General features: G+C 49.7%; 1 protein-coding gene across 8 annotated transcripts in view; it reads left to right on the top strand.

Annotated features, from left to right (window-relative positions):
* Window positions 1-27,038, top strand: part of Hivep3 (HIVEP zinc finger 3) — a 428,230-nt gene that overhangs the window by 271,000 nt on the left and 130,192 nt on the right. For 7 of the 8 annotated variants that reach the window (XM_052717846.1, XM_052717845.1, XM_052717849.1 and 4 more), the window contains one exon: window positions 14,591-14,670. The exons of the other annotated variant lie outside the window; for it this stretch is intronic. The gene's annotated coding sequence lies outside the window, so the exon portion shown is untranslated. The remainder of the gene's footprint in view (window positions 1-14,590; window positions 14,671-27,038) is intronic. 8 annotated transcript variants of the gene reach the window in all.

Raw genomic sequence — 27,038 nt, 5'->3', positions numbered from 1 at the left:
ATCCCTTTTGGCCTTGGCTCCTAGTGTCTGTCATGTCTGATCACATCCACCATGCTGTTTTCTCTAAGAGGGAAATGAGCCTTGTTCCCTTCTGTTGGCATGTCTAGACGGCTGCTCATGGGATAAGCCTGCTATCTGGGCCAGGCCAGCTGCTCAGATCCCAGCAAGTCGCATCTCTGTCATCTAGAAAGAGTGTTACAAGTGTCCTTCAAGATCTACTTACAATTGCAACAACAGCAAGCATCTGGGGCGCATACCACAATAAGTGCTTGGCATGTTATCTTAATTCCCGCATCAGCCATTGATTTGGGTGCATTAGCAGTCCAGTTTTCAGATGATAAAAATGAGGCTCAGGAAGATCCCATGACCTAATGAACCTGGGGTACAAGACCAGTCTGTCTGCCCCGCCCCAAGCCAGCAGTCTCTTCTGGCCTGAAAGCCTGTAGTCCTGGCCCCACCACTGGCTCTCACAGGGCGGGGAGCATTCAGTGCATGAGGTCCCAGCTATTCATGGACCAGGGGCTGCTGAAGGTCCTGCCCTCTGTATTGTGTTGAATACTCTGATGCCAGCTGTTATAACTTTGATTCTGAAATCCCTAGATTTTGCCCACAGATTCAAGAACCTAGCATCTGTGTTCTTGGTCTTCCTTAGATTGCAGGCTGCCTGAGGGCTGGGGAGATAGCTCCATTAGTGAAGTACTTCCTTACAAGCATGGAGACCCATGTTTGATGCCCCAGCATTTATTTTAAATGGTGGATGTAGTGGCAGACACTTAAAATCCTAACACTGGGGAGGCAGAGGCAGATGGATGCCTAGGGCTCGCTGGCCAACAAGTCTAGCCTACTTGGCCAGTTCCAGGCCAGCGAGGAACTCTGTCTCAAAAGCAGAAACAAAAATAAGGTGGACAGCAGCTGAAGAACAGCACCAGTGGTTGTCCTCTGGACCCTTCATGCACAGGTACACAACACTCCTGCATATGTGCATGCACACACAATGCAGGCTCCCTGAGAATATCTGGGTCTCTCTGTGGGCTCTGCTCTGGGACAGGGCTCCATGCAGCTGGAGCCCGCTCTGGGGTAGGTACTCTGTCAGTGTGTGTTAACAAAATAGCTGACTTACCTGCCACCCTGCTTTTCCCTACAGTCAGTGCCTGACCTCTGGCTAGAGATCATGCCCTGAACTGTGTCGAGTGGCCCATGTTATAACAGACAGGCCCTGGACCAATGACAAAAAATGTTCCCTCGTCCCCACTTGCTCATGAATTGGCTCTTTCCCACCCATCTGGATCTCTCTTCTCCCCTAGAAGTACTAGACGAGGAGTCTGAGAAACACACCACATTCTTCCCTGCCCCAGGACCTTTGCACTGGCCAGCACTTCCATCTAGCATGTTCTTGTCTTGCCCCTTGCTGCCTCCAGGTCCCTGTTCCAATGCCATGCCATGGAAGCTCACCCCTTAGTCAAGCCTCCCCTGCTACTTCCTTTGCTCATTCTCTCTGCCATGCCTCAGTTTCTATTCTCTTCCCCAGTGCTCCTGCTACTTGGTAATGTCTCTGTTTAACTATCTCTTCCCTGTTCGAATGTAAGTTTGGGGAAAACAAGGTTTGGGTTATCTGATGCTATTCCTACAACAGTGCTTGGCTCACAGCATGCACCTGTAAGGACTGGTTAAAAGGAGGAAAGGGGGACAAAATCCAGGCTTCCTAGGGACACACCTGCCCAAATTAGGGTCTCAAGAGACAGAGGCACTGGGGACAGCTCTCTGCATTTCAGCCTGAGCTCCCAGGAAGCCCAGCTCTGGCACCTCCACCAAGGGAAACCCAGCCTGGAATTGTCTCCTGAGACAGCCAGCTAGAAGGCAGCTGGTGGCCTATCACAGGAGAACAGTTGGGTAGAGGCTGGCCTCACGCTGCTGAGCACGTGTGCTCATTCTCCACAGCAGGCTGCTTGATGCCGGAGGTCTGTGACTGGTCCCTAGACAGCCCGTAGAGAGGAAGCCCATCTGTGATGAGAAGCGGAGAGCAGCCTTGCCTGGCTGGCTCTGCCTCGCTTCCATTTCTGCTTGCTCACCTCTCACTGCCCTGCCCAGTGTTATCTGTTTGGCATAGCTCTTTACTGTCCACAGAACACAGCCACTAAGCCAGGCATTTATGGCTCCAACACAGCCCTGCACAGACTTACCAGTGCACCATTACCTGTCCCCTCGCCAGGGCTCTGCTATCTGTCCAGAAGGCCATCCCATCTCCCCTCTTCCAGGAAGGCCTTTGTCACCACATCTTCCATGATCTCTCTCTCCTGGAATCTCCTAGAGATTTGGAATCATCACGATGCTACACACACACACACACACACACACATACACACGAGGGGAATTTCATACAATATAGTTTGATCATGTTCTTTCCCCTCCATAGCTCCTCCCAGCACCCCCACCCCATTTTATTTTCTTTCTCACATAAACAAAACAAAAAAGTGCATGCACACACAAATGATGGAGTCTGATTTTTGTCGGTCAGCTACTCCTGAACATGATGCCTGTCCTGAAATGTAGTTGACATACCCACTGCCATTAACATGAAGCTACTCTTGTGTACAGTAGATACCCTGGCCTGTGGGAAGCCCCAAAGAAAGATGAAATGGACTGGCCCTCTATCTATCCTGAGATGACCAAAGAGGGTCATGAACATAGATACGGCTTGTAAATTGCAAAGCCCCATCTTGTGTAAGCTTAAGCCTCTCCCTCTGGCCTGGACTCCAGGATCACCTCATGATTAGCTTCCCATGCACCTGACTGTCCTTTCTCCTGTGGTCTCCTAGCCATGCACCTTCTGCTTTCCTGCCCCTTGGCCTTCATTCAGACCATGCCTCCTGGAGATGGACCTTCCCTCCTCATCCCCGTCCTCAGACCTGTACTGAGAGCTCCATTTCCTCTGGAATTGGAAGAGCCCTCCACAAGCAATGGGCCACTAGTGTCCCTCCCCACACCCATTTCTGTGTGCCACCATCTCTCTAGTACTTGCCATTCTGGGTTTCTTTGAGCAGATGCTCCTGTGAATTTGGACTTGAGCTTGGTGTAAAGTACACAACGAAGATGCTTTACCTCAGGACCCACAGTGAAGCTAAGTACTGAGGATGTCTTCATGCCCATTTGGCACCTTAGAAACCCCAGCTGACTGAGCCCAGCCATGGTCCTAGGAGCCTGTCACTTTCAGAGATGGTGAACACCTTGCTCACACAACAGTATGTGACAGAGTCTGTGTGGGGATCCTGGATTGGCTGACTCTGAAGTTATCCTCCCCCATTGCATGACTTTGACAGAGGCAAAAATAGCAGATGGATGCTTCTAAAATGTGCCGCCAATAAACTGCCATGGGCATCTTGTCTGTCTTTTTGCTGTTCCTTTCTCCTGTGTGTGAGCTGCATCTCGGCTCTGTCAAGGAGCTGGCAGGTGCACAAGGGTCTGTGGGTCTCCGTCCACCTCTCCGAGCCTTCTGTGGGTCTCCTCCGGGACCCTTGGCCCCAGCTAGACTTCTCTCCAGCAGTATGAGGGGAACTGCCACCATGCTGAGCCACCTCCCATCCTGATTGATAAATGTGTCTCATGTTCTTCTCTCCTGGCCATCTGCCCTCCCTGGTGGTCCCCTGGGAGTCCACCAGGCTCCTGAAAGCTCTGAGATCTGAGAGAAGATGCTATTTGGGGGCCATCTGTTTGAGAGGTACCTCCGGCTGGGGTTCTGCAACTAAGGGAAATGATCCAGGCAGTGGGGGTTGGGGAGGGACTGCCAGGAAAGGACAGCAATCGGGCCTGAGAGCTACCTTTATTTGGGCACAAGGCCAGGCTGTGCCAGTTCTCTCCAGAATTAGGCAGATCCTTGAGATGCCAGGCCTGGCTGATGTTTGGACACATTGCCAGGGCAGATGGTGCCAGAGGGCACAGGGAAGATGGGCTGAACCTTACCACTTTCCTCATCCAACACCCCCCTCTCGCACACACACACACACACACACACACACACACACACACACACACACACACACCACATACACACTTAAAATTGGGTTGCCAGTGACAACCTGGCATATCATCTTCTTTTTATATTATTCTTAGCCCCTCTGTTGCCATAGCAACTGAACAATGCTTTTTAAATATAGCAGTTAATTTTTTCAGCTTCAGCAACAAAGTTCTGGTACTGTCCAGAAGGCCAATGGCTGGTTTCTCTCCATGGTGGCAGAACTCCCAGGCTCTTCTCCCTACAGGCTTGTCCCCTAGTGTGAGCTGGGCCTAGAAGGCCTTGAGGCTGGCAGGGGCCCTCTGAGTTCCCTGTTTCCTGACCTGGCCACCTTCCAGCGCTAAGGGGTGGTAAGAAACACTAGGTTCTGGAGTCAGCAACCCTTTGCCCCTTCTCCTTTGAGCCTGAGTGTCATTAGTCAAGGACAAGAGCAGCTGCTGAGTGACTGAAGCGGGGAGGCACCATGCCACTGGAAACGCCCACATCTCTGTCTCTGCCTCCTTCCTGTTTCCCTTCCTCTCCACACCTTCCCTGCCTTTCTCCCTCACCTCCCTCTCACTCCTGCTTCTTTCTCCTCCCCTCCTCCCTAATGCCTTGAATTATTGATAGTAAATTCCCAGCCAGTAACATCAGAGGGTTAAAATCCATAACCAGCCTCCCTCCAGTCTCCCCTCAGAACACCCTCCCTCCCTGAGCTGGTGAGCTCATGCGAGTCATCAATCATACACCATGGCTTAAGAACCCATGCCCCACAGTCCAGCCCCTGAGCATCCAGGGCAGGAGGGAGCTAGGGAAGCAGCACTCTTGGAAGGGCCTGCTGGCTCTGAAGCCCTGAGGAGGGTAGTTGGAAGGGCCACATTCAGAACACTCCCTACCCAATAACCAGAGATACCATTTCTAGTGCTTTGGGCTCCCCAACATCCCACTGAGTGCCCTCCCTCCAGGGGAGTTCATCATCCACTCATTTCTCTGCATCCCAGAGCTCAGTGTGGCAGGGCTTTAAACAATACACAGCAAAATCTTGGATACTCAGAAGCCATCAAAACACACCATAGGCTGCCAAGAAGGTAGTAAGTTCCCCGTCACTGGAAAGGGGAACATGAGACAGAGCATCCAGGGAGCCAGATGTTGGGGGAAGAAATGTAGGTTACAAGTTGAATGAGCTCATGTTTCAATCCATCCCTCTATAATGGCAACATCTATAATGACAACAGTAGTGTGGAAGTCACCATGTAATTTTGCAAAGCCTGGGGCACAATTATGATCCTCATTCACAAATGCCAGTAAACTTGCCCAGGATTATTTAGATAAGAAGATGATCTAAACCCAAGATTCAGCCTTGTTTGATAGACCAGTGTGGTTCCCTGCTGAGTTCAGGCAGGTGACTAGGGCTGCCCACTGGGAGCCCGTGATCATGTGCAGGACCAACAGTAAACACAGACAAAAGAAGAGAAGAGAGGAGGGGGAGGGGAGGGGAGGGGAGAGGAGGGGAGGGGAGGGGAGGGGAGAGGAGGGGAGGGGAGGGGAGGGGAGGGGAGAGAAGGGAAGGGAAAGGAAAAAGAAAAGAAAAAGCCAAGCCTGGTGCTTCGTGCCTGAAAACCCAGGTACTCGGGAAGTTGAGACAGGAAGTTAGCAAGTTCAAGGCCTTCCTGGGCAACTTGGTGAGATAGTCTTAAAAGTAAAAGAAGATATGAAAATGACTGGGGATGGAGCCCTGGGTTCAACCTTCAGTGCTGGAAGAGAGAGAAAGAAAGGGAAGGGGACAGGAGAAGAGAGGAGGAGGGAGGGAGAAAGAGAGAAGGAGGGAAGGAGAGGAGAAAGAAGGAGAAAGAGATGCTGTTGGGGCTATAGAACACTGAGACAGGAGGATGCTCTGAGCTGGGATGGGGCATAGAGCACTAACAGGGGAATGATGCAGGATGGGACATAGAGCACCAACAGGGGAAGGATGCAGGATGGGGCATAGAGCACCAACAGGGGAAGGATGCAGGATGGGGCATAGAGCACTAACAGGGGAAGGATGCAGGATGGGACATAGAGCACCAACAGGGGAAGGATGCAGGAGGACCCAGGGTCTGTCTGTCAAGAGCTCCGCAGACCAGAGGCTCCAGCACACACTGCTTGCCTCTCTTTATGGCATCCTCCCAGTGGCGCTTCAAGAACAGCAGTGTCCACTTGTGACAGATGCTCTGCTGGACTTGTCAAGGTCACACAGCTCTGCAGTGGTGGAAGAACCTCAGCTGTCTGATGCCAAGACTTCCATAAGGCAGGAGGTGGTGAAGAGAGGACCCATCTCACCCCATTGTGTGTGGGGTGGTAGAGGATCTGCCTCTCAGTCTCCACCATCTGTCCTGCCATGAGTCCAACCTGGAGGTGACAGCTCAGGGGTCTCCTTGGTGCTTTCCTCCCTGAGGAGTACGAAGGAAAGGGAAAGAGCTGCTGGGGTTGTGGGGGTGATGCCTGCTGTGTGGAGAACTGGGCAGATCTTGGCTCTGTTAGGTTCTCAGTGGCCCAGGGGGTAGGTCAGCTCAGAGTTTGGCTCTCCATTCTCACTCAGCACAGAGCATTCATTTGTCCTGCCTATCTCCCTAAAGATGCTAAAGTTTTTCTGTCACCATTTGCATGGACCCTGGTCATCTGCCTAAAGCATCAGCCAACCGTAGGCCCCCAAGTCCCCACACCCCCTTCTCTTGCTTTACTCTAGAGCAGATACAACCCCAGCTTTCTATCCTGCCCCTCTCCATCTGCCCATTACTGCGTTGCTCAGCCATGAGTCTAAACACCATGAGGGCTGGGGCCAGACTCTCTGTGTCTCTAGCTCCTGGGCAGTGTCTGGAACAGGCAAGCACAGAACTTTACTGAATGATGCCCCTGTGAGAACGAATGTGCCTCCTCCACATTATCACAGTCCTTTTCCATACTTCCTCTCACACTTGTCCCCAGGCAGGGTCATTGCATGTGCTGGTTCAGCCTCCTCCCTGCCTCCTAAGCTCCCCCCAGCACAGCACAGAGCCCTGCCTAGGGCTATTTGTTCAAGTCGTGATCAAAGCTCTTGTCTCCCTGTACCTCAGTTTCCCCATTTGTACACTCAGAGTTTGGTCACCCCAGGGCTTTGTGAAGCACCCTCCATTGTGACATTTTGGGACGGGTCGCCTGCTGAATGGCATTCTGCACCTGCACTTGGGGTGTCGACTCTACTGTTAGCTGCTTGGTGTTCATCCCAACTTCCAGCGTTGGTCACTGTGCAGAGCCTATCTGCTCCCTGATGAGCAATTAAAGCCCCAGAATAACCCATTGTTCAGAATCAGGTGCCTGGACCCTGTGTTTATCTCCAGTGTGCCGTGTGCGTGCGGGTCCCTGCCAACCATGTGGTGAGCATCTCTGGAATGGCTCTAATAGTGACCTCAGAAGTAGCCAGCTCCAAGTGGCAGCAGGAACTGATGAAGAACAGGCAAGAGAGGGAAATATCCTTTGCTGAGAGCCAGGCATTTGGAAGATGCACTTCTCCAGGAAGCCATGCCAGAAGGGGATCATTAGCTCCATTATACAGCCGAGGAGTCTGAGGCTCAAAGAGGTCATGTGCCCGTGGGACTGCATCAGGCTCATGAAGCTTCTGAGGGGCAGAGCTGGGACCTGCACATGGGACTGTCTGGCCAAAGCCCAAGCTTTTCTCTGATGCACTCGGCATCTGTAAGCAGTGGTGATGGACAGCCATCACTAACCTGGAAAGCAACGGTCCTGAGGCCTCCAGGCTTGCCTTGAGTCTTGTGTGCCCTCCCCACACCCATTGTGCCCTTTCTCTCAGCTCTTGTACATCTCACTTCCTTTCTGAAGAAAATTAATTCCTATCGGGACCAGAGGCTGGAGTGCTGTGCAGTGAGAGCAGCCATGCCCGCCATTGTGGAGGGGACTAGAAGGCTGACCTGGGACTGCAGAACTGAGAACACAGGTGTAAGGACTGAGGGCACATCGGGCACATATCACCACTTACCAGCTACGTGATTTTTGGACAAATGGGTCATTTCTTGGGCTCCAGCTCCCTTATCTGTAAAGGACACAGCAGCTAATTGACACAACCTTCTTTGGGGGGTTCATGAAGTCACCGGGTAAGATCTTTAGAGTCATTGGCAGAAGCAGGTATTCCAGAAGGAAGTACAGAATGCCATCCTGCCACAGTCACAGCTGCTCAGTTCAAGGATCAAGGAGAGAAGGATGGGTGGCTGCAGCTGGGCCCTGTAGCAGGACTGAGGAATAGGCTAGGAACAAGACAGGAGCAGTTTCCACACTCGGGGCCCACATTAATAAGTCCCTTTAGGTGCCCCATCATCATGAGAGGGAGGGTCAGCCTGTGAGCAGCAGGTAGCAAGGGCAGCGGCTGGTACAGGGACATGCTGTCAGGGACAGAGAAGTGCAGGGGTGGAAAGTCAGACCCTTCCTCAGATAGAGCCGTCTACGTGGCTCCGAGGCTATTCACCCCGCCGCTGCAGGGGCTTACATCCCCAGCTTTGAGCCGGGGTCATGTCTGTTATGCTTTGGGCTACAGATAACAAAAAAGCTGGCTACAGGGGATTAAAAAAATAGGGATTAGTTAGTTCCAGAAGCCTGGGGCAGGGAAGTTCTGAGTAGGTCACATCCCAATGACATCAGTGACCCAGGCACTTCCCAGCTTCCCCGCTGCCCAACTCCTCTCTCAGCAGCCGCAGCATTTCGCCACAGCCGCAGACTGGCAACAACCACAGGGACCGGATCATGTGCAGGCAGGATGCAGGGAAGAAACGTACCTTCCTGATACCTCCTTTTACATTTTTTTCTTTTTCCAGATTATTTCTTACTAGCAAAGAGACTCTTTTTCAAAATCTCCAAAAAAGTCTTCCCTTCACTCTCAATATGAGCAATAGATCCCATTGGTCAGAAATGAGTCCAGGAAACAGTTTCCAAAAGGTGATATGAAGCCACTGTTGAAATAGACTTGGGCCTGGATAGGGGTTCAACTCACAGGAGCAGGCCTCCAAACACGGAGGAGAAGCAGCATATAATGTTAAGTGTGAATGTCTCATGCTCACACTTGGTGCCAGAACTCCTGGTCACACACAGTCCTCAGCGTTAGGGGAAACCATTGGCCTTATTCCCCTTGAGGCCACCAGAAGTTGATGTCATAGATTGTATGCCATAGCGGTGTAGTGAACAGATGACGTGAATACCACAGAACAGTCAGGAAGCCAGGATGGAGAAACAGTGCAGAAAGTATCCAGCACCCTGCAGGGACCCTGAAACATCAAGTCATCAATAGCAATCTTAACACAAATGTGGAAGAGGGAGCCCCAGACTTGGAGGGTGGCAACTTGACTCTGACATGCCTGCTTAGTCCTGAACCCTCCCCTCAGCTGAAGGAAGTGGGGAGATGTGATGTACTATTCTCTGAGATTGGGAGCTCTGAGTCTCCAAGTGGGGGATGGAGAGGTACAACAGGCAGTCAAAATAGCAGCAAATGTTCTCCATGGCAGCAATGGCCCTCCAGCCCAAAGGTGGTGTGATTCGTGGTCCCTAAGCTCTCAGTTGCATGGTGGCAGCAGGAGTCACATAAACAGATTCTGTCACAAAGTCCCCCTCCATCCCCCTCATAGAGCAGAAGATTCTATCAAATCTTTCTGTGCCATGCTGCTGGGGGACAGCCCCTCCCAATTGTCCTGGACACTCTGTTATCAAGTCCTCTCTTTCCCAGTCACAGCAGCCCAGCACTCCTGAACCTTCCTTCAAGACTACATGGGTGGAGCATCTACACCCTCCACACTGAGAAGGGAGGGAGAGGACCCAGGCTTGGCTGTGGCTCTGTTTGCCAGGGTGGGCCGGGCAGGAGTGGGTGCAGTTCTTTTGACAATTCTCCCACTGGGCTGCCATTTTTTTTCTCTTTAACTAAGGAAGCTGAGGCATAGGAGTCAGAAACTTTCCCAGGACCCAGCTGATTGGTAGTAGAGTATCATTCACGTCCATCCCAGGATGCCTCCCAGTCACTGTACTGTCCCCACCTCCCAGTCCTAAAAGGCTTCATTGTTTCAGCTTCATCAGGTATGAGCCTGATCTTAGTCCATGTCCAATAACATGTGAACGTATGGATGTGGCTGTGTTCCAATAAAGTTTTATTTACAAAAACAGGCGTGCCCATTGGATGCAGCCAGCAGACTGTCCTCTGCCAGCCCACGAGGGAGCTGGACTGTGTATTCAATGTTGTGTCTGCCTTCCCCATGTTTTACAATATCACTGCTCCATGGTGTATGCCCCAAAGTTTTTCTCTTCAGTATATTCCTAGGATGGCAATTTTGGGGTGAGATGGAGACAAGCGTCTACCCAGGATCCTAGTGTGTGAATCTGAATAGTTTCTCTTGTGTCTTTGAACTTCCTGGATTGTCATCTGGAATGGGAAGAAGGAGACCAAGCGTACAGGACGGTCATGAGGCTTCAGAGTGGTCCCTTATTCTGGGGCTTTGCATAGTGCTTGTCATGTGTCTTCGTTAAGTTGAATGTCTTTAAATCCCAAGGCCTTGGGAACAAAGAAGAATAGATAATAGAGTATCTTTAAAGAGAGGCTACTATAGATCAGTGTCTACCATATAGGAATGAATGAATGAATGAATGAATGAATGAGCAAGGGAATGGAGCTTTGAGGCCAACAGCTCCAGCTCTTCTTGTGTTAGTTTTGTGATCTTGAACACGTGCCTCCCTTTCTGTGGTCCAACCTCTTTGTAATATGGGTGAAATGAGCAGTATATCAGCACGCTTTCACTGAAGAGGAAACTGAGGCACAGGCATTGAGGTTGCCTAGGGTCTCGCTGATGGTATATGCTCAGATCAGGGTGCCCACCTGCAGGGTCCTCACGATGCTGGAGCCACATGGATGGAAGCTTCTGGTTCAGTGAATGTTCGCTCCTTCCCGTGAGCAGGCCAGCCAACCTCTGTGCCTTGGAGGAGGAAACTGAAGACAGAGAAGATATGCAGCCACATCAGAGATTGGCAGGCCGGGAGGTGGCTGCTCACCAACTGTTGTTTGCCAACTCGAACACTTAATAGAAACTACCTGTGTGGGTTCCCTGGGGAGCAACTGTCCAGAGGGCCACTCCCCAAGCTGTCACCCCACCTCCACAGAGCCCCATCTACACTGAGTGCCAAGTAGAGAATTTGCCTTTCACTGCAGCCTGAGAGGCTGAGAGCTGAGAGGATGGTACCTGGGCTATTGGCAATCCTTGGCAAAGGACCCAAAGCCATGGAAGGAGCACTTAGCTTAGCATGAGCCTACATGGGATAAACTCTACCAGCCACCTGCTGCAGATCTTGTTGAGCTCATTGTCACCATCACTGTGGACATTTAACCTACCCAGCATTCCCTTCAGGGTGGACCTGAGTGTCCTCGCTTTACATTTGAGAAAGCTGAGGCAAATTTACAGCTACGGAGTAACAGGCTGATGGGATGAGGGCTTGAATTTAGATACCTGGCTGTAACCTGTGATCCTAACCAGCAGCTAGACAGGGGACAGAATGCAGCTTGGGGAAGAGGAAGGGCTTTTAGAGCTGATCTGGCATGGAGCCAGGTAGTGGGGGCCCGCTGTGGCCCAGCACCACTCAGCTGTGCTTGCATAGGCACTCACTTCTTCCTAGGGAGCATTTCATCCAGCCAGACACCTAATGTGGGTTTATCAGAGACCCGACAGGGGTCGGCCTGTGCTAACCACAAGAGACACATTGTTAGTCGCAATAGTTGTACCTAAGCCTTCCTGGGTGTCAGCTGATCTTTAAGGCACTGTGCATGGATTAGCTCATTTAATCCTCACATCAACTCCATTGACAAACATCACTGTCTTTCCTTTGTAGATGAGATCATGGCACAGAGAAATAGCCTCGCATCCCATAACTGCTCCACATGAGAGCCAGGCCTGGGGATCCGGTGGGAGCTCTGTACACTTACATAACTACCCATGCCCTGCTCAGGATTTCCCTGCCCTGATGTAACTTAGGTTCTTCCTTTTAAAGTAGACATGTTACAATAACACCCAAAGGGTTATAATCCAATCCTATGCTGTGCAGAGCAACTGGGCAATGAGAGTGTGATATGCTTGGTATCATGGAACTAGCAGAGTCAAGGCCTTGCATAGAAGCTTGGACCATGTTGTACCATGGCCTTCACTGCTCTGTACCATTTGGCAAAATTTGTCACCCCTCTGAGCCTCAATTTCTTTATTTACAAAATGGATTGTTGGTGCCTATTCTATCTGCCTCCAAGCATTTTTATAGAGCCTAAATGAGTTAGCAGATGGGAACAAGATTTCAACGTAGGGGAAAAAAACAGTGGGCAAGGGCTGGCTACGGAGCCAATGTGAAAACTTAGTGTCAGTTTGATAAATGAATTGTCCTAGTGGCCCTGCAGATTGACTCTGTGAGTGACAAATGGCTCCCTTCAGGAGCTCTGTTGATGTCTTTAGGGTCCTGAAAAGGCTGTTATCCTTGGCCAAGGCCTGTGCTCCCATTCCTAGAGTTATTTTGCATCTGATTTTGTATGATCCTCCAACAGTCTTTAACCAATCATTTAGTGAAGTCTTTACAAGAGAGGCCTTGTGTTCAGCCCTGCAGGGAGAAAGAGATGAGACTGGAATTGTTTCTGCCTCCAGAAGCTGGCGGTGAAAAGAGCTGTAACAGTGCTAACAGCATCAGAAGCTACTGGGCATTTACCTGACAGTCACAGGTTCTATGAGTTAACACTCCAAAACTGTTAAGTAACTGACCCCAAGTTCATGTAGATCTGAAGTTACAGAACCAGGCTTACACCTTAAAAAAGAATGTGGGAGTAAAGACAACACCATCACAACACAGGGACATGCATCCTAATAGAGAGGAGGTGGTGGTGGTGGTGGTGGTGGTGGTGGTGGTGGTGGTGAGGGTTGATGGTAGTCTGCTGTTGCTGTTGTTGATATGATGCCAATGAGAACAATGCTGATAACAAGAACAGTGGTGATAAGATGATGGCGATAGTGGTGGTGGTGCTGATGATGGTACTGATGGTAGTGATGATGGTACTGATGGTAGTGATGATGGTACTGATGGTAGTGATGATGGTGATGAGCATCAGGACTGTGACAGCAGTGCTGTTGCTGTTGATGGTGATAATGTATTCACGATGGTGACAGTGATGGTGGTGAAGACGGTGGTTATGTAGTAGTGGTAATGGTGATGGCAGTGCTGCTGTAGATGGTGACGACGTTCACAGCAGTCTTTGAAATGGCAGTGGTGGAAATGATACTGGTGAGATGACGGCGATGGTGTAGTGAGGACAGGGACAGTGTTGGTATAATGATGGTGGTGAGAGTGACATCACTGGTAATGATAGTGGTGATGATGACATGAATAATGGTGAAATGACAATAGTAGTGATAATGATGGCAGTGATGACGGTGATGGTGGTGGTGGTGGTGGTGGTGGTGGTGGTAATGACGTGATCATATAAATAATGGTAATAAAATAACGGTGGTGAGGATAATCCTGTTTATCATTTGTTGTTTGTTGAGCTTCTGCTCTGGGCCAGGCCCTGAGCACTTTCCACCATCTCATTTAATTCCCATAACACCTTTCACTTACTCCTAAGGATGATGAGCTGGGGAAAGAACACAGCCTGTCCAAGGGTATGTGACCCGTTTGAGTGGGTCTTGAGTATCAGTGGGCTTCACTGAAGAGTTGCTCTTTCTGTCCTTGGATCCCTGACCAATGGGCTATGTGTCTGGCAGCTGAATGAATTTCCAATGGGTAACTGGAGATGGCATAGCTCAAATCCATGAGAAGTGAGTGGTGTCCTGGTGAGTGTGCATGTAACCATTGTTCAGAGCTGCGTGGGAACGTTGTGACTGCCCAGATACAAGTTAATGGCAAAGGGTTGTGTTGCTGTTTTTTTTTTTTTTTTTCTCAATGAGATGCTAAGTGCTCAGTCACCAACAGGAGGAGCTTTGAAAAATAAAATATGTGCTGACAATGGCAGCGGCATCCACTATCCTGTGCAACATGTTCAAAGTGCTTTACCCAGTGACAGGCATGGTGGTCCTATGAGGGAAGGGAGACCACACTCTAGGCTAGGCACAGAAGCCTGGGCCACTGGACCTGAGCCTTCAGCTGCCTTTCTTACTGAATTCATCTCTGTGAGACCCAGCACCACAGTGGCTAACAGCTTGCTAAGAAGCCATTAGATGCCATTGAGGATGGATGGATGAATGAATGAATGATGAGAAAAAGAAAGAGTGAATTACAATGATGGGTGCTCAAGGAGCCATGAAAGATATTTTCCCAAGGAGAACTTGACCTTGAGAATTCCATTGACACAAGTCAGGCCTGGGATACCGGCAGGTCTGGAAAGCAGAAAGGTGATGTTCTATTCTGTGAGTGGGATGCTGAGGTGGGGTCCTATGCCCAGAGAACTTGGTCTTGTACCTGGAGTGGCTGTGTGGGGAAGAGCCCATGCCTGGGCTTTGCTTTGGATGCATGTTTTAAAGTTTGGCGAAAGTTGACAGATGGTAGAGGCATCACGCTCTACTTCTCTGCCCTGCACAGGCCTCCCTCCGACACAGCCTGGAAGCTCTTCAGAAGCCCTGGCCTAGCTTGACCATGACACCACAGCGAGCTCCCGATAGGTGAGTTCTCCCCATTTCCTTCTGCACATGTGCGACACAGACTCGGATCAAAGGGTCCCCAGGCCATGTTTTACAGGTAGGAGGTAGATATGAGATGTGAGACTTTGGAACAAAGCCACCCAAATGTCAAGGTGGGACCATTATTAGCATTTCTGCTGCTGTCTGTGTGTGGTAAGGAGATTGTCCTGGGAGGGGAGCTAAGAAGTCCATTCTGACTCAGACTGCCTCCACCTCTCAGTATAGTCCCAGAACACCCTGCAGGGCTAGGTGGTGGACTCAGTGAGTGAATAGTCCAGGATCCACCTGACCCAGACCCAGGAGGGATAAAATGGTGCCACAGCCATCTCCTGGAGCTCAGGCTCCTGCATTGTTCTGCTGGTCTTGCATCCACAGAGAGACTGACTGGGGCTGGATGCACCCAGTATGTTTGGCTGTGCTTGGCAGAAGAATCTATGTCCTGTCCATCAAATCATGCTTGAAGTCAGACTCAGACAGTCACCAGCCCCAGGCCTGCCCTCTCATGGGGCTGATATCTTCTGTTGCCTGCTGGACTCTGTTCTCTGTGTTGTGCATTGGGGCATAGAGATGAAAAAAAAAATCAGCATTACTTTCTAGAAGCTTCCATTGCCATTGAGAAAAAGGATATACAAGTAACTTCAGTGTACTAGAACCTGTGAAGCAGAAGGGCTCTGCTCTATCTGAACTGGCTACTGGCTATTTGCATATGACCCTTGAGCTAGGTTTTGAAGGATGAATAGAAGTTCACCGGGTACTTCTGACTGTGGGCAAAGAGTCCCCTGATGTCAAAGGCTAGCAAGCGCAAAGCTAGAGTGGCTTGAATTAGGGTACAAGAAGGAGGGTGAGTGGAAGTAAGTCCTGGGGGCGGGGGGCTGCAAGACTTGAGTGTACGACAGAGAGTCAGCTTATGTGTAACAGGGCAGGGAACAGCAGCTCTGTGGCTCTGAGAGGGGTTTGGGCTGAGAGCTGACAGGAGGTGCTGGTCTTAGGTCCCACTGAGTAGTCACAGGGGCTCTGGGAAGCATGTCCCTTGCTGGGTGTCTGTGGCCAGGCTTTCCTAGTATAGCAGCCCTTCAGAAAAGCTGCAGGCATGTCAGGCCCCATCCGGAGAGGGCAGCGGCTCTGGCCATTGGCTTGCCCTCCTCCGTCCACACTGGCTTGCTTCTCCTCTGGCCCCTGCAGCATCATCAGCCACCTGCCCAGGGCAAGACCTTTTAAGGGCTCAGTGCTGGTATTCAGTCCCTGCCCTCCTCCCTTCTCTGTATGACCCCCCGTGCAGTGAGTGACACTTCACAGTTTCGAAGCTTTACAGTTTCCTCTCTTGGCAGGGGTCCAGACACTGTCACAGCTGTCATCCTATTGTGGAGTAGAGAAAGCGAAGGCTCTGGAGCCAGAAGGAGCTGCCTCCAATACTGCCCTGCCCTCCCATGGGGAATAGTGAGATTAGGGCCAGCTCAGTCTCCCCAGTCACCGAACACCAGCCTTTTTAGATGGCTCCAGAATCCAACACAAGTGTGGTATGGACATTGGGTACAGGGCCCATCATGGGGCTGGCATTCACATGATGAGCTCTTGGCTGGCTCATGCCTCTGCTGTGGAGCAAGTGACTGGAAAGACCTGTGAGGTTCAGTTCCAAGGAATCATGAGCCATGAGCACGTGCACCTGAACAGGAAGTGATGCAATGATCTTGGCTTTCCTTGGCAAAATCCGCTTACCAGAACTCCAACCTAGGTGCCAGCAGACACTAGGATCTGGCCAACTATAGGATGCTGTGTAAACAAGGGAGTGACTGCTCTGTGAGAAAGAAGTCTGGGCACGCAGGAGAAACCAGGCAGGCTCAGAAGAGAGGTCGCAGTGTGCTGCCCAGGGCTGTGGCAGGGAAAGAACTCGAAGAGGGGAGGAAAGGAAGAAAGCTTGTGGGCTGGTGCTGGAGGGATGTATCAAGTGGCAGTTCAGTGGGGCTGTGGGAGGGAGCCGTGGGCTGCCCAGGCAGTAAACGGCACAGTACATTCAGATACATGAAAAGCTAGGCTGTGGAAGCCTCACACGCATCAGGGCATTGTTAGCTGGCATTTCTGATGACCTGCCGAGCATGGCTTCTGTCATCGAGGGGCCTGTGGGTTAAGAGGAATGGGGCTGAGTTCCTGAGGGCAGCAGGACAGCCTGGGGAGCAAGAGGCTGGAAATCTCCTGTGGCTTCCTCATAGGGTCACGGGCCTCGACTGCCCTCAGACTAAAGAGGCCTGGGGGCATTTCTGTGTTTGTGCCAAGAACGTGGAACGATACATGTGGGACTCAGGCCCTGTGCAGTCTGTGTTATGGAACCATAGAGATCCAAGATGGTGGATGCCCTAAGGAGACAATCTGAGTCAGGTGGTCACCACGGGGAGGATCATAGCTAGCTAGGGAATGCTGAGAACCAACTGTGTGCCAGATGCTGCCTCAGTTCTTTATGTGGGTATACGTCCTGCCTGAACAACTCTACAGAGCAGATCAAAATTGATGAGCAGAGAGGCTGTGCAACTAGCCCCAGCACACCCAGCCAGGAAGTTGGCTTAGGCAGGTTGAACACAAGCAGACTGACTCCAGATTGTCTGATCTACACTGCACTACAGCACAGGTCTGTCTACACTACAGGAACCTACAGAGTTCAAGCCCTGTGTGCCTGCCTGCCTTGCTATACCACACACTAGGAACTCAACAAAGACATGTTCGCTAAAACAAATGCATGTTAAACTGGGTCCTGAAAGAGTTAGCACAGAGCGTGGATGGGGGAGGTGTTCTTGAACAGAGAGGGAAGTTGAGGCAAAGGCCTCAGGTCAGAGACCCCGGGCCGCCAAACGGCATTGCTGGTCCTGGAGTCTGGAAGGCTGAGAGGGCTGGATGAGGGGATGTCTAAATGGAAGTCCTGCCACCAACCCTTCTCATCTAAGGACTAGTCCCTGTTGCCCTCCCCTCCCAGCCTCCTGTGCCCCACATCCACACCTGTCATTTCTTCCCTCAAAGGTTCCCACCGGCCAGATCATGAGATTCCACAGTTGAGGAAGGCGAGACCACTCAAAACCGCCTCCTCTCCCAGTATGGGAGCATACCCCTGTAATCATTCCAGCGCTAGGAGCAGAGGCAAGAGACTCAGTAGTTCAAGACTGACTCCGTGTGACTTCAAAAGAGAGAGAGGAGAGACTTTTCTAAGCAAGTGGTTGTTCTAGGTAGTTAGGACAGGCTTGGCCTTTTCTTTGGTTTGGTTTTGTTTTTGCACATTTCTTGGGCTGTCCTCTGAAAGCCAGGGTTGGGCTTTGGCTCTATGGTTTCCTAGTTGGGTATCCTTGGCAAATCAGCCCACCTTTCTGTGCCTCCACTTCTAGCTCCAAAGAGCAGAAATGGAAAGCGTTTATGGAAATGAGTAGGGTGGGGTTGGGGAGCCGCCACAGCACCAGGCTCAGGGGGAAGTTCCCGGGCTCACAGCCTCTATTTCTCTACAAAGCAAGGGGTGCAGATCTCTGATCTATAATATCAGTCCGCCACACAAACCCACACATACGTGCTAGGTCCTGGAGGCAGACACAACTTCATCATTTTGTATATTTAACATAAATATGCAGTTTAGACCCTCTTAATATGTTCCATTCCAGTTGCAAAGTAACACATATTCATAGAGAACATTTGGGGAAAATGACGGGAAAGGCTCATTTACCTACCTTTCCACATCCACAGTTGATAGAGTCAATTTCTTTCCCCTGTGTTTTTTCTTTCTTTCCCTTTCTTGTTTTCTCTTCCTCCTCCTCCTCCTCCTCCTCCTCCTCCTCCTCCTCCTCCTCCTCCTCCTCCTCCTCCTCCTCTTCCTCCTCTTTTTCTTGTTTTTTTTTTCCCTTGGGACAGAGTCTTTCTATGCAGATCAGGCTGGCCTCCACCTCACAGAGATCCACCTGCCTCTACTCCTAAGTACAAGAATGAAAGATGTATACTACTATGCCTACCTGCATGGTTTTGTTGTTGTTGTTGTTGTTGTTGCTGTCTTTTTATTACAGGTGACCAAGCTCAGGGTCTTATATATACTAGGCAAGGGCTCTATCAATGAGTTCCAGTCCTCTTTGCCTTTTTATTCTGAGGTAGGTTCTTGAACTCACTCTATAGCCCAGGTATACTCAAACTTTTCATCTTCCTACCTCAGATTCTGAAGTATTTTGGGTTATAGGCCTGCACTAACTGCCTCACATCTTCCACCTTCTTTCTGTACACTGACACATTTTTTTTTAAATGTGTGTGTGTGTGTGTGTGTGTGTCTGTCTGTCTGTCTGTCTGTCTTTGGACTAGAGTCTACATTCTGTTTTTTAACCAGACTGGGCTACTGAGCGAGGCCACTGGGCAGGGCTGGCTGTCCTTCTGTCCGGGAGAACTGGAGGCCATAGCTGCATGGCTCCCCCTTCTGCCCTGGTGGCTGGTTGGAGGCATCTGACCTTCGGATGTTCTGTGTCTCTGGCAGACACACAGTAGACACTAATTTTAGCTTGGCTTCTGGGGCCTGCTGACCATGGGGCCTGCATATAATGGACGCCTTATGTAGACAGCTGCCAGTAGCGCCGGAAGAAGTGTCCCGCCTTAAAATGTTTCTCGTCACCAGCCAGCACTCTGCTCTCGGAGAACAAGCCGGCTCCCTGTTCCTTCTCCCACCAGGAAGGGACTGTTGTTTGCGTTCATGGCCAGCAGTCTGCATGGAGGGCAGGCGGCCCACCCAGCACACACCGGGAGGCGGCTGAACAAACATAACCAGGGGCTCCAGTTTGAACAGAAACAACTCAGAGAGATGTCCCCAAAAACAGTTGGGCGTGCATGGAGAGCCTTTTAGAGCCACACCTCAATGCTTTGTCAAGTTTGTGCAAAGGGACAGTGTCATTCAGTGGCCCGCTTGTCCTGTGTCCTGCTGATGTATATTCAGCAGCGGAGTTTTCTTGTCACAGGTGAGGGACCTGAGGCTGAGACAGGAAGCACTTTGCTTGAAGCGATGCAGCAAGTCAGTGGCAGGGACTTGAATGTGAGCATAGGTGGGTCTCACACTCCTAGGCTCTTTCTTCTCTCCAGCACCCTGTAGGTAAGCGGCCCAACCCCACTCAGCCAGACCCAGGCAGATTCATAGTCAGCCGCTGGATCTCTTTTCCTCTGTTTGAACACTTTAGTTCATCCCTCCTTCCCTTTCTTCTCTCCTTCCTTCCTTGAATCATTTTGAGATGTTTGTTTGTTTGTTTATTTGTTTGTTTGAGACACATAGTAAGACCAGCTGCCTTGAACCAAGATGACCTTAAATGCAAGAACCCCCTGCTTCAGCATTGCTGTGTGCGGGATTACAGGTCTGCATCCCAGTGTGTCCTCTCTTCTTCCCGCCTTCCTTCACTGCTCTATTTCTTTCTAGAAAGCCTCCTGTATCCCAGGGTGACCTCAAATTCATAATGTAGCCAAGGATGACCTTGAACTTCTGACCTTCCTGCTCCCATCTGTTCAGGGAATTGCAGGCATCTCCTACCATTTCCTTTATGTCATACTGGGGATCAAACCCAGGGCTTTGTGCTTATTAGGCAAGCACTCTACCAACTGAGTTGTCCCTTATTTCTACTTTAAAATAATACATTTGGGTTGGGGCATAGCCCAGTAGTTGAGCATTTGTCAAGGATGCATGAGGCTCTGGATTTCACCCTCAGAACTGGGAGAAAAAAAAATAAATAAAAATAAAAATATGTTTGTTGAAAATAAATACTTCCAATGGTCTGTTTCTAAGATAGAAAGGGTAGCCATGACAGAGTCTTGCTTGAAGATTGATGTGAATAAGACCCGGAAGCCCAAGCCTGAGCCTGACACTGACAGTCCACCTGTGGATCTACCCAAGCCTGAGCCTGACACTGACAGTCCACCTGTGGATCTACCCAAGCCCGAGCCTGTCACTGACAGTCCACCTGTGGATCTACCCAAGCCTGAGCTCCCTCAGTACTTAGCTGTTACCATGACTCTTAAAACAGTTTGAAATTTTTTCCTTATTGTCCTTCTCTTGGTCAGAATGGAGTGCCACAAGGCAGGAGAACCATGGGATACTTGCCTCCATATTCCTGGGGTCTTCACCAAGCAAGAAATATAAGGGTTCCCAACCCATGGTTCATCCTAAGCACCAAGCTTTAACCCAGGTTGGAATGAGGCCTGACCTACAGCTGTCAGCCGAGTAAGAAAGGGATGCTTGCCACTCTCCCAGGACAAAGCTACATCAGAAACCCTAAACCTGGGTAGGCTGTGGGGGGTGGGAGGTTCCTCTCCTCCCCACTCCAGTCCCATAATGACAATGCAGCCTATGTAAGATGTCTCCAGGCCCCCAACAGTGACTCTTTGACCCAAGTCCAGGCTCTTCAGGAACAATGCATAGCAGCATCACAGCTGCTCTGGGAACATTTTCTAGGGACTATCTCCACTGAGTGAGAGCAGGACCCCTGCTCCTCAAAGACCCCTGGCTGCAGCCCCTTACTCTCTCATACTCTGAAATTCTCCTGCTTCCTACTGCTTCCTAGCTGAGGGCTCCAGCCTCAGTTTCCTGTTTTGCAAAATGGAACTAGTGATTCCAGCTCTTAGATTGTTTTGTATCATGGAGAATTGCTTTCAAATGTCCATCCAGGCAGCAGTCACACAGTGGAAGTCAACCGTGTTTCGTTCCTCTGAGGTCTCCCAGCATTTATAGGACACTCCTGAGAAGTGTCCTGGATGCTCAATGAGGGTGGCATTCTCTGGAAAGAGCTGTTGAGGCATGCTGCCCATGTGTGCAGTCTAACTATGAACCTTCTTGGATTCTGACTTATTCTTAGCAACGCAGCCAGGAACAAACACTTTGTAATTTAAGCTCATGGAAAAGTCGATATTTGTGATAAATTCATTTCTTTATTCAATCAGCTCTCCAGGTGGAGGTTTGTTGTTGTTTGTATATGTTCATTTCTTTCCCACTCACCTATTTACACATACCTACAGAGCCCTGGCCCCTGCCAGGTAGGGCAAACATGTACAAACAGGCCATGCAGGGACCCTTTCCTGCATAAGCTCAACATCTAAGCAATAACTGTGACTTGGGTTGAATAAGGAAAAGTGACCCAAAGGTGGAGCCCTGGGGGAGGAAGTCATCACTGCCTTCTGAGTGACTGGAAAAGATTCCACCAAGCAGCTGGCTCCCAGTGAGCTGTGTTCAAAAGCAGAGAAAAGACCCCATTGTCTGAAGAAAGAAAAGCCAAGAATAGCTCATGAGAGGTCTATGGAAGGATTCTAAGCTGGCCTTTAAGTATCTCGATCAAAATCTAACAAAAGTTTTCATAAAATGGTTACCAAGCACATCTGAAAAAATGAATATGAATGAACAGCCTAGGGAATTTTGAGGTTGGTACCTAAATAGACACGTGGCCTAAGGATCAGGAAGCCTGGAACTAGATACCAGTGAGGGCACAGCATGGGAGGTGTGTGCGGGAACCTTCCAGATGGACAGATCGGTAACTCCTGACTAGAGTGAGCTATTTGTAGAGGGGGAAGAATAAACTTCAGTCCTTGTACCAAAATTAATTCCAAAGTGAATAAAACCAGCATGAGGATATACCAAAACAAAAATAGTAAGGGGCGCTCATGTCCCAGGCAGATGACAGCTACTCATTTAAGTTTAAAACCTAATGTAGGAATTGTGAAAGTTAAAACTCAATAATGGAGGTTAAAGATGATAACAACTGGGAAGATTATGTGAACTCGTGTTTCAGGACTGAAGGGTTGATGCACTCCCATGCAAAGAGCTCCTGTCAAAGAAGCAAAGACAATTGCCGATAGAAAAGTGGGCAGGGATATAAGCAAGCCATTCTCAAATGTGAAGCGAGGCCAAAAGGTACTCACTGTGGAGTCGAGCTGTTCTTTGGGTTGGGAGGAGGGACTTCAGAGACTGAGAGTCCTTAGGGAGATAGGACACACATGATTGTCATGCAAGTGCATGTGATGGGTGCGCGTTTTATGGAGGGGAGACTGCACAATATGCATCAACACTTTCAGAATGTGCCTGACTTCAACTCAGAAGCCCACTTCTGCATAGGCATCTTAAGGAAATGACTGAGCCCCAGCCTTGTGTGTGCTCCTAAATGTGTGGAAGGCGACAGCGGGGTGTATTGGTTAAGAATGTGGAAAGTGAAATCAGCAGGACCTGGGTTCAGGCTGTGTGTCTCTAAAAAAATTGCTTAACATCTCTAAGCATCAGGATCCCCAGCTGTATAATGAACATCACCGTAATACCACCTTCCTAACAGCAGTGGTTCTCAACCTGTGGGTCACCACCCCTTTGGGTCAAACAACCCTTTCACGGGGGTTGCCTAAGACCACCAGAAAACACAGATATTTACATTCCAGTTCATAAAAGTAGCAAAATTATAGTGATGAAGTAGCAATGAAAATAATTTTATGGTTGGGGTCACTGTATAACACAACACAAGGAGCTGTATTATAAAGGGTTCCAGCATTAGGAAGGTTGAGAACCACTGCTATAAAGCTTAAATGAGAATATTTACAAAACTCTTAGTAGATGGCCCAGGATAAGTGCTGAATAACACCGATTACTTTGTTGCCAATAAGAATTTTATTGTTTGAATAGTGAATAACGTGAGGGAAAGTAGCCAAATTGTCCATCAGTAGGGAGCTATTGGTTAATGACTGAAGGAATGTGAGTAACACCTGAACTTGCGACACGGGAAGGTACCTGTGCTGTATTAGCACATATGTAAAAGGAGTCAAGAGTATGAAAGGTATATTCCAACTAACATAGAAGTGTGGGTCTGTGCCTTCATAAAGATAGGTGATTTTTATGGTTTGCAGAAGTTTTTTGTATAAATCCCCCACAAACACTGAAACAGCAAAAACTGAACTATTGCTCTAGTAGAACTTCAGTGGGGTAAAGCCTCTGGTCCCTTGGTTTGGGGTCACTTAGTGCATAGCCTTTGGTCAGACATTTCAGTTTGAAGACTCCTTGTGTTAGACACACTCCTGGGCAGAGACACCTGAGTAACTCCTGGATTCCTTGACTCTGGACCCAAGCATGCAGCTCCAGCCCGAGCAGAGCACATCTAATGTGTATTTTCTCCAGAAGGCACCAAATAGGGCTCTTGTGCTTAGGGGCACAAGGCAGCCCTCCCATGGTACCTTTGAGGGCCATTTCAAAAAGTAAAATCACCAAAGGGACAAAAAAGAAATACAGAGAAGAAATCACTGAGAACGGATGCTTGTTTATAGACCAGAAGCTAAGAAAGGAAAGTGGAGCATCCCTTTGTTCACTCTCATCTGGGACCGTGCAAGCAAGGTGACTCAAAAGGTTCCTGCCCTGGGTATTTGTCAGTGATAATAAAGTAAGCAGAGTCCATTGATTTGTAAGTATGAATCTGTGAGTGGGGCCACCTGTGTTTGTAAAGGAGGACTCGTCACCCATTTAGGCCACTGTACCAAACAACAGAAATGGACCACTTGTGGTTCTGTGCCCCCAGAAGTCCAGGGTTTAGGCAGACTTGGTCTGATGAGGCTGTGACTAATAAGCCAGTGTCTGGCTCATGGACAGCAGGAAGGGGGCTCCATTGACCTTTCATAAGGACCCTGATCTGATTCAGGAGCTCCACCCCAGGACCTAATCACCCCTCAGAGGCCTCAGCCCCTCTGGGAAGGTAGGATTTCAACATAAACATTTTAACATATTATTTATTCATTTTGTGTGTGTGTGTTTGTGAGTGTGTGTGTGGGAGTATGTGCACACACACACACATGCATGCTCACTTGTGCATGCATCCGAGTACACACATTACAGTGTGCATGTGGAGGTCAGAGGACACCTTCCAGGAGCCTTTCTTTCTACTGTGTGGATCCTAGGAATTAAACTCAGTTCATCAGGCTCCTTACCCACTGAGTCATCTCCCTGACCCAACATAAGCACTTTGGAGGGATCCAAACATTCAGACCTGAGCAGACAATTTGGTGTATGGCAGTTATCTGAGAGCCAGGACTTTGTCCTTCTGTGTCTCACACTTGAACTTTTTATAGTGGACACGTTTGACATAAGTCTAAGCAACAAAGATGTTTTTATTTTGGAAGAAAACTTGTCATTGATGGCATTCAGTTCCCAAGACAAAAGTCAAAGCTCATAATTATTTTTTTTAAAGAAGACATTTTTACTTACTGCTTACAATATGCCACAGACTTCTAAGCTCTCTATTCATTTACTTATTTTGTTTTTGTTTTTGTTTTTGTTTTTGGAGACAGGGTTTCTCTGTGTAGCTTTGGCACCATTCCTGGATCTCGCTCTGTAGACCAGGCTGGCCTCGAACTCACAAAGATCCGCCTGCCTCTGCCTCCCGAGTGCTGGGATTAAAGGCGTGCGCCACCACCACCCGGCTCATTTACTTATTTTTAATAATGTTTGATTATGGTGCCCAGCCAGGCTTCAAATTCCTGGTCTCCGCCCCCAAGTAGCTGGGCCTGAAGCCTGCATTCTGCTGCTTGACACGCGTTCTCAGGTGCTTCTCACCTAAGGCTTCTTTAGACAGGTTGTATTATCATTCCTATTATGGGGGACAAGATGAAAAGTGGTCGGACAGTGTGTGTACAAGGTCACAGTCTGTCAGAGGCAGTCTACATCTGAAGCCAGGCAGTCCTGGATACAGAATCCAAGCTTTCTGCTGAACACTCGAGAAGTATCTGCCAAGTCCCTGGCCTGGCCCTGAGCTCCAGAGAAGCCTAGGAAGGTATGGCCAGCTACTGTGTGAGACACTTCCAGCTTAGGTCAAGGATGGCAAGAATACACCAGGCACTGGGGGCCCGTAGGAGGAGACACCCAGCAAAGACTGAGGGCTCAGGGAAGGTGTCGCTACATAGTATTCAGTGTCTTCTATTATTTCCTCATGGCCAGCCCAGCCGAACAATGCCTTCCTCAAGTTCCCCTGTATCCTGACCCTCTCTCTCCTGGACCTCTGTGGGCTTTACACTTCCACTCATCTCTTCATCACATGATCCTGAGGGAGGTGTCTTTGTGACACAGCCCCCAGTACACTTCTCACATGTAACATCTATCACAAAAAACCATTTTGATCGATAAAATGAACCAAGAGAAATGGCAAAGGATCGGCATGCCTCCAAAACCTAAGCAGACGAAATTGTAGCCAAGTAGGTAGGTGTTGGAGTGGCAGAAACTCCCCGGCCGATGAGTGCTGGGCTGCCTGGCTGGGAGCCTCTGTGACCACAGGATCAGGAGGCAGCTGACAGCTGCAAGACCAACATGTGCCTGGGTGGTGTTCCTGTGGCTTCTAAAATCCCCACCCAATGGGAGAGACTGAGAAAGAGCCCTTCAGCTTCTCACGCTTCCAGGGGAAAGCATAGGGTTGGGGTTGGCCTGGCCAGGGACATCTTTTCTAAAATAGCTTCATACATATTCAGCTGCTCCTTGAAATAGCCAGGTGACTATTTTAAGCAGCTTCTAGTTGGATGCCCCACACCTAATGTTGGGCCACAGAAACCGGGGAGAAGCCAGGAGTACGCAGGACAGTGTCAGAAGCCTCCAGCAGTCCCGCTCCTCCCCCACCCTTTGGCGTGTGCTCCCACTGGGGACTCTCTCACATGAAACTGAATGTCACGGTTGCTATGGCAACACGCTGGAGGTTTCCCATCTGGTGACCTTACTCATCCCCAAAGGCTCCAGGTCTTGAGATACAACCTCTATACCATCGCTCAGTTTCACTTGGTGCCCAGCCCCTCATGGCTTAAACATGGGAGAGCTGATACTCTGCTCCCTGTAGAGTTGGAGGGGAGTATCATCGGGTAGAAGGAAGGGACACAACCTAACAGCAGGGGCTGGAGGTCACCCAGACATCCCAGCTCAGGGTTAGGGAGAAACAATCCCACCAAGGAAGTGTCAGGATGGGCATCATCTATGGGCAGCCCTGCATCACAGGGGGCAGCAGAGGCCTGGCTGTGTCAAGCTCTCTGGGGACAAAGTGCGTGGGGGCGGTTGTTTCCCACCTAGGTCATTCTGGAGGCTCCTTGTCACACAAAAGTAACTGAAAGGAAGCAGGTGGTGGGAAAGGCGAGAAGCAGGACTCTTACGAGCTGTTAAGTTCATCCTACCTTTTCAGGAGGGAGATACTGATAATATCAATAAGTTAAGAGGCAATGGAAAGCCTGGGCCAAGGCATGAGGATTGAGAAGGTCCACTGTTTGCCATGGCCGACTTCTGGCTTCAAGTTCATTCTGCTTTGCCATTATCACCCAGAAAATGTTCTGCTCTGCCTAGGGCACCCCGGGGTGGGGAGGAACTATGCAATGATACTCAG

The sequence above is a fragment of the Peromyscus californicus genome, unplaced genomic scaffold, assembly GCF_007827085.1.
Source record: "Peromyscus californicus insignis strain IS unplaced genomic scaffold, ASM782708v3 Scaffold_5__1_contigs__length_169319896, whole genome shotgun sequence".
Lineage (NCBI taxonomy): Eukaryota > Metazoa > Chordata > Mammalia > Rodentia > Cricetidae > Peromyscus > Peromyscus californicus.
This window is presented reverse-complemented; position numbering and strand designations above follow the sequence as displayed.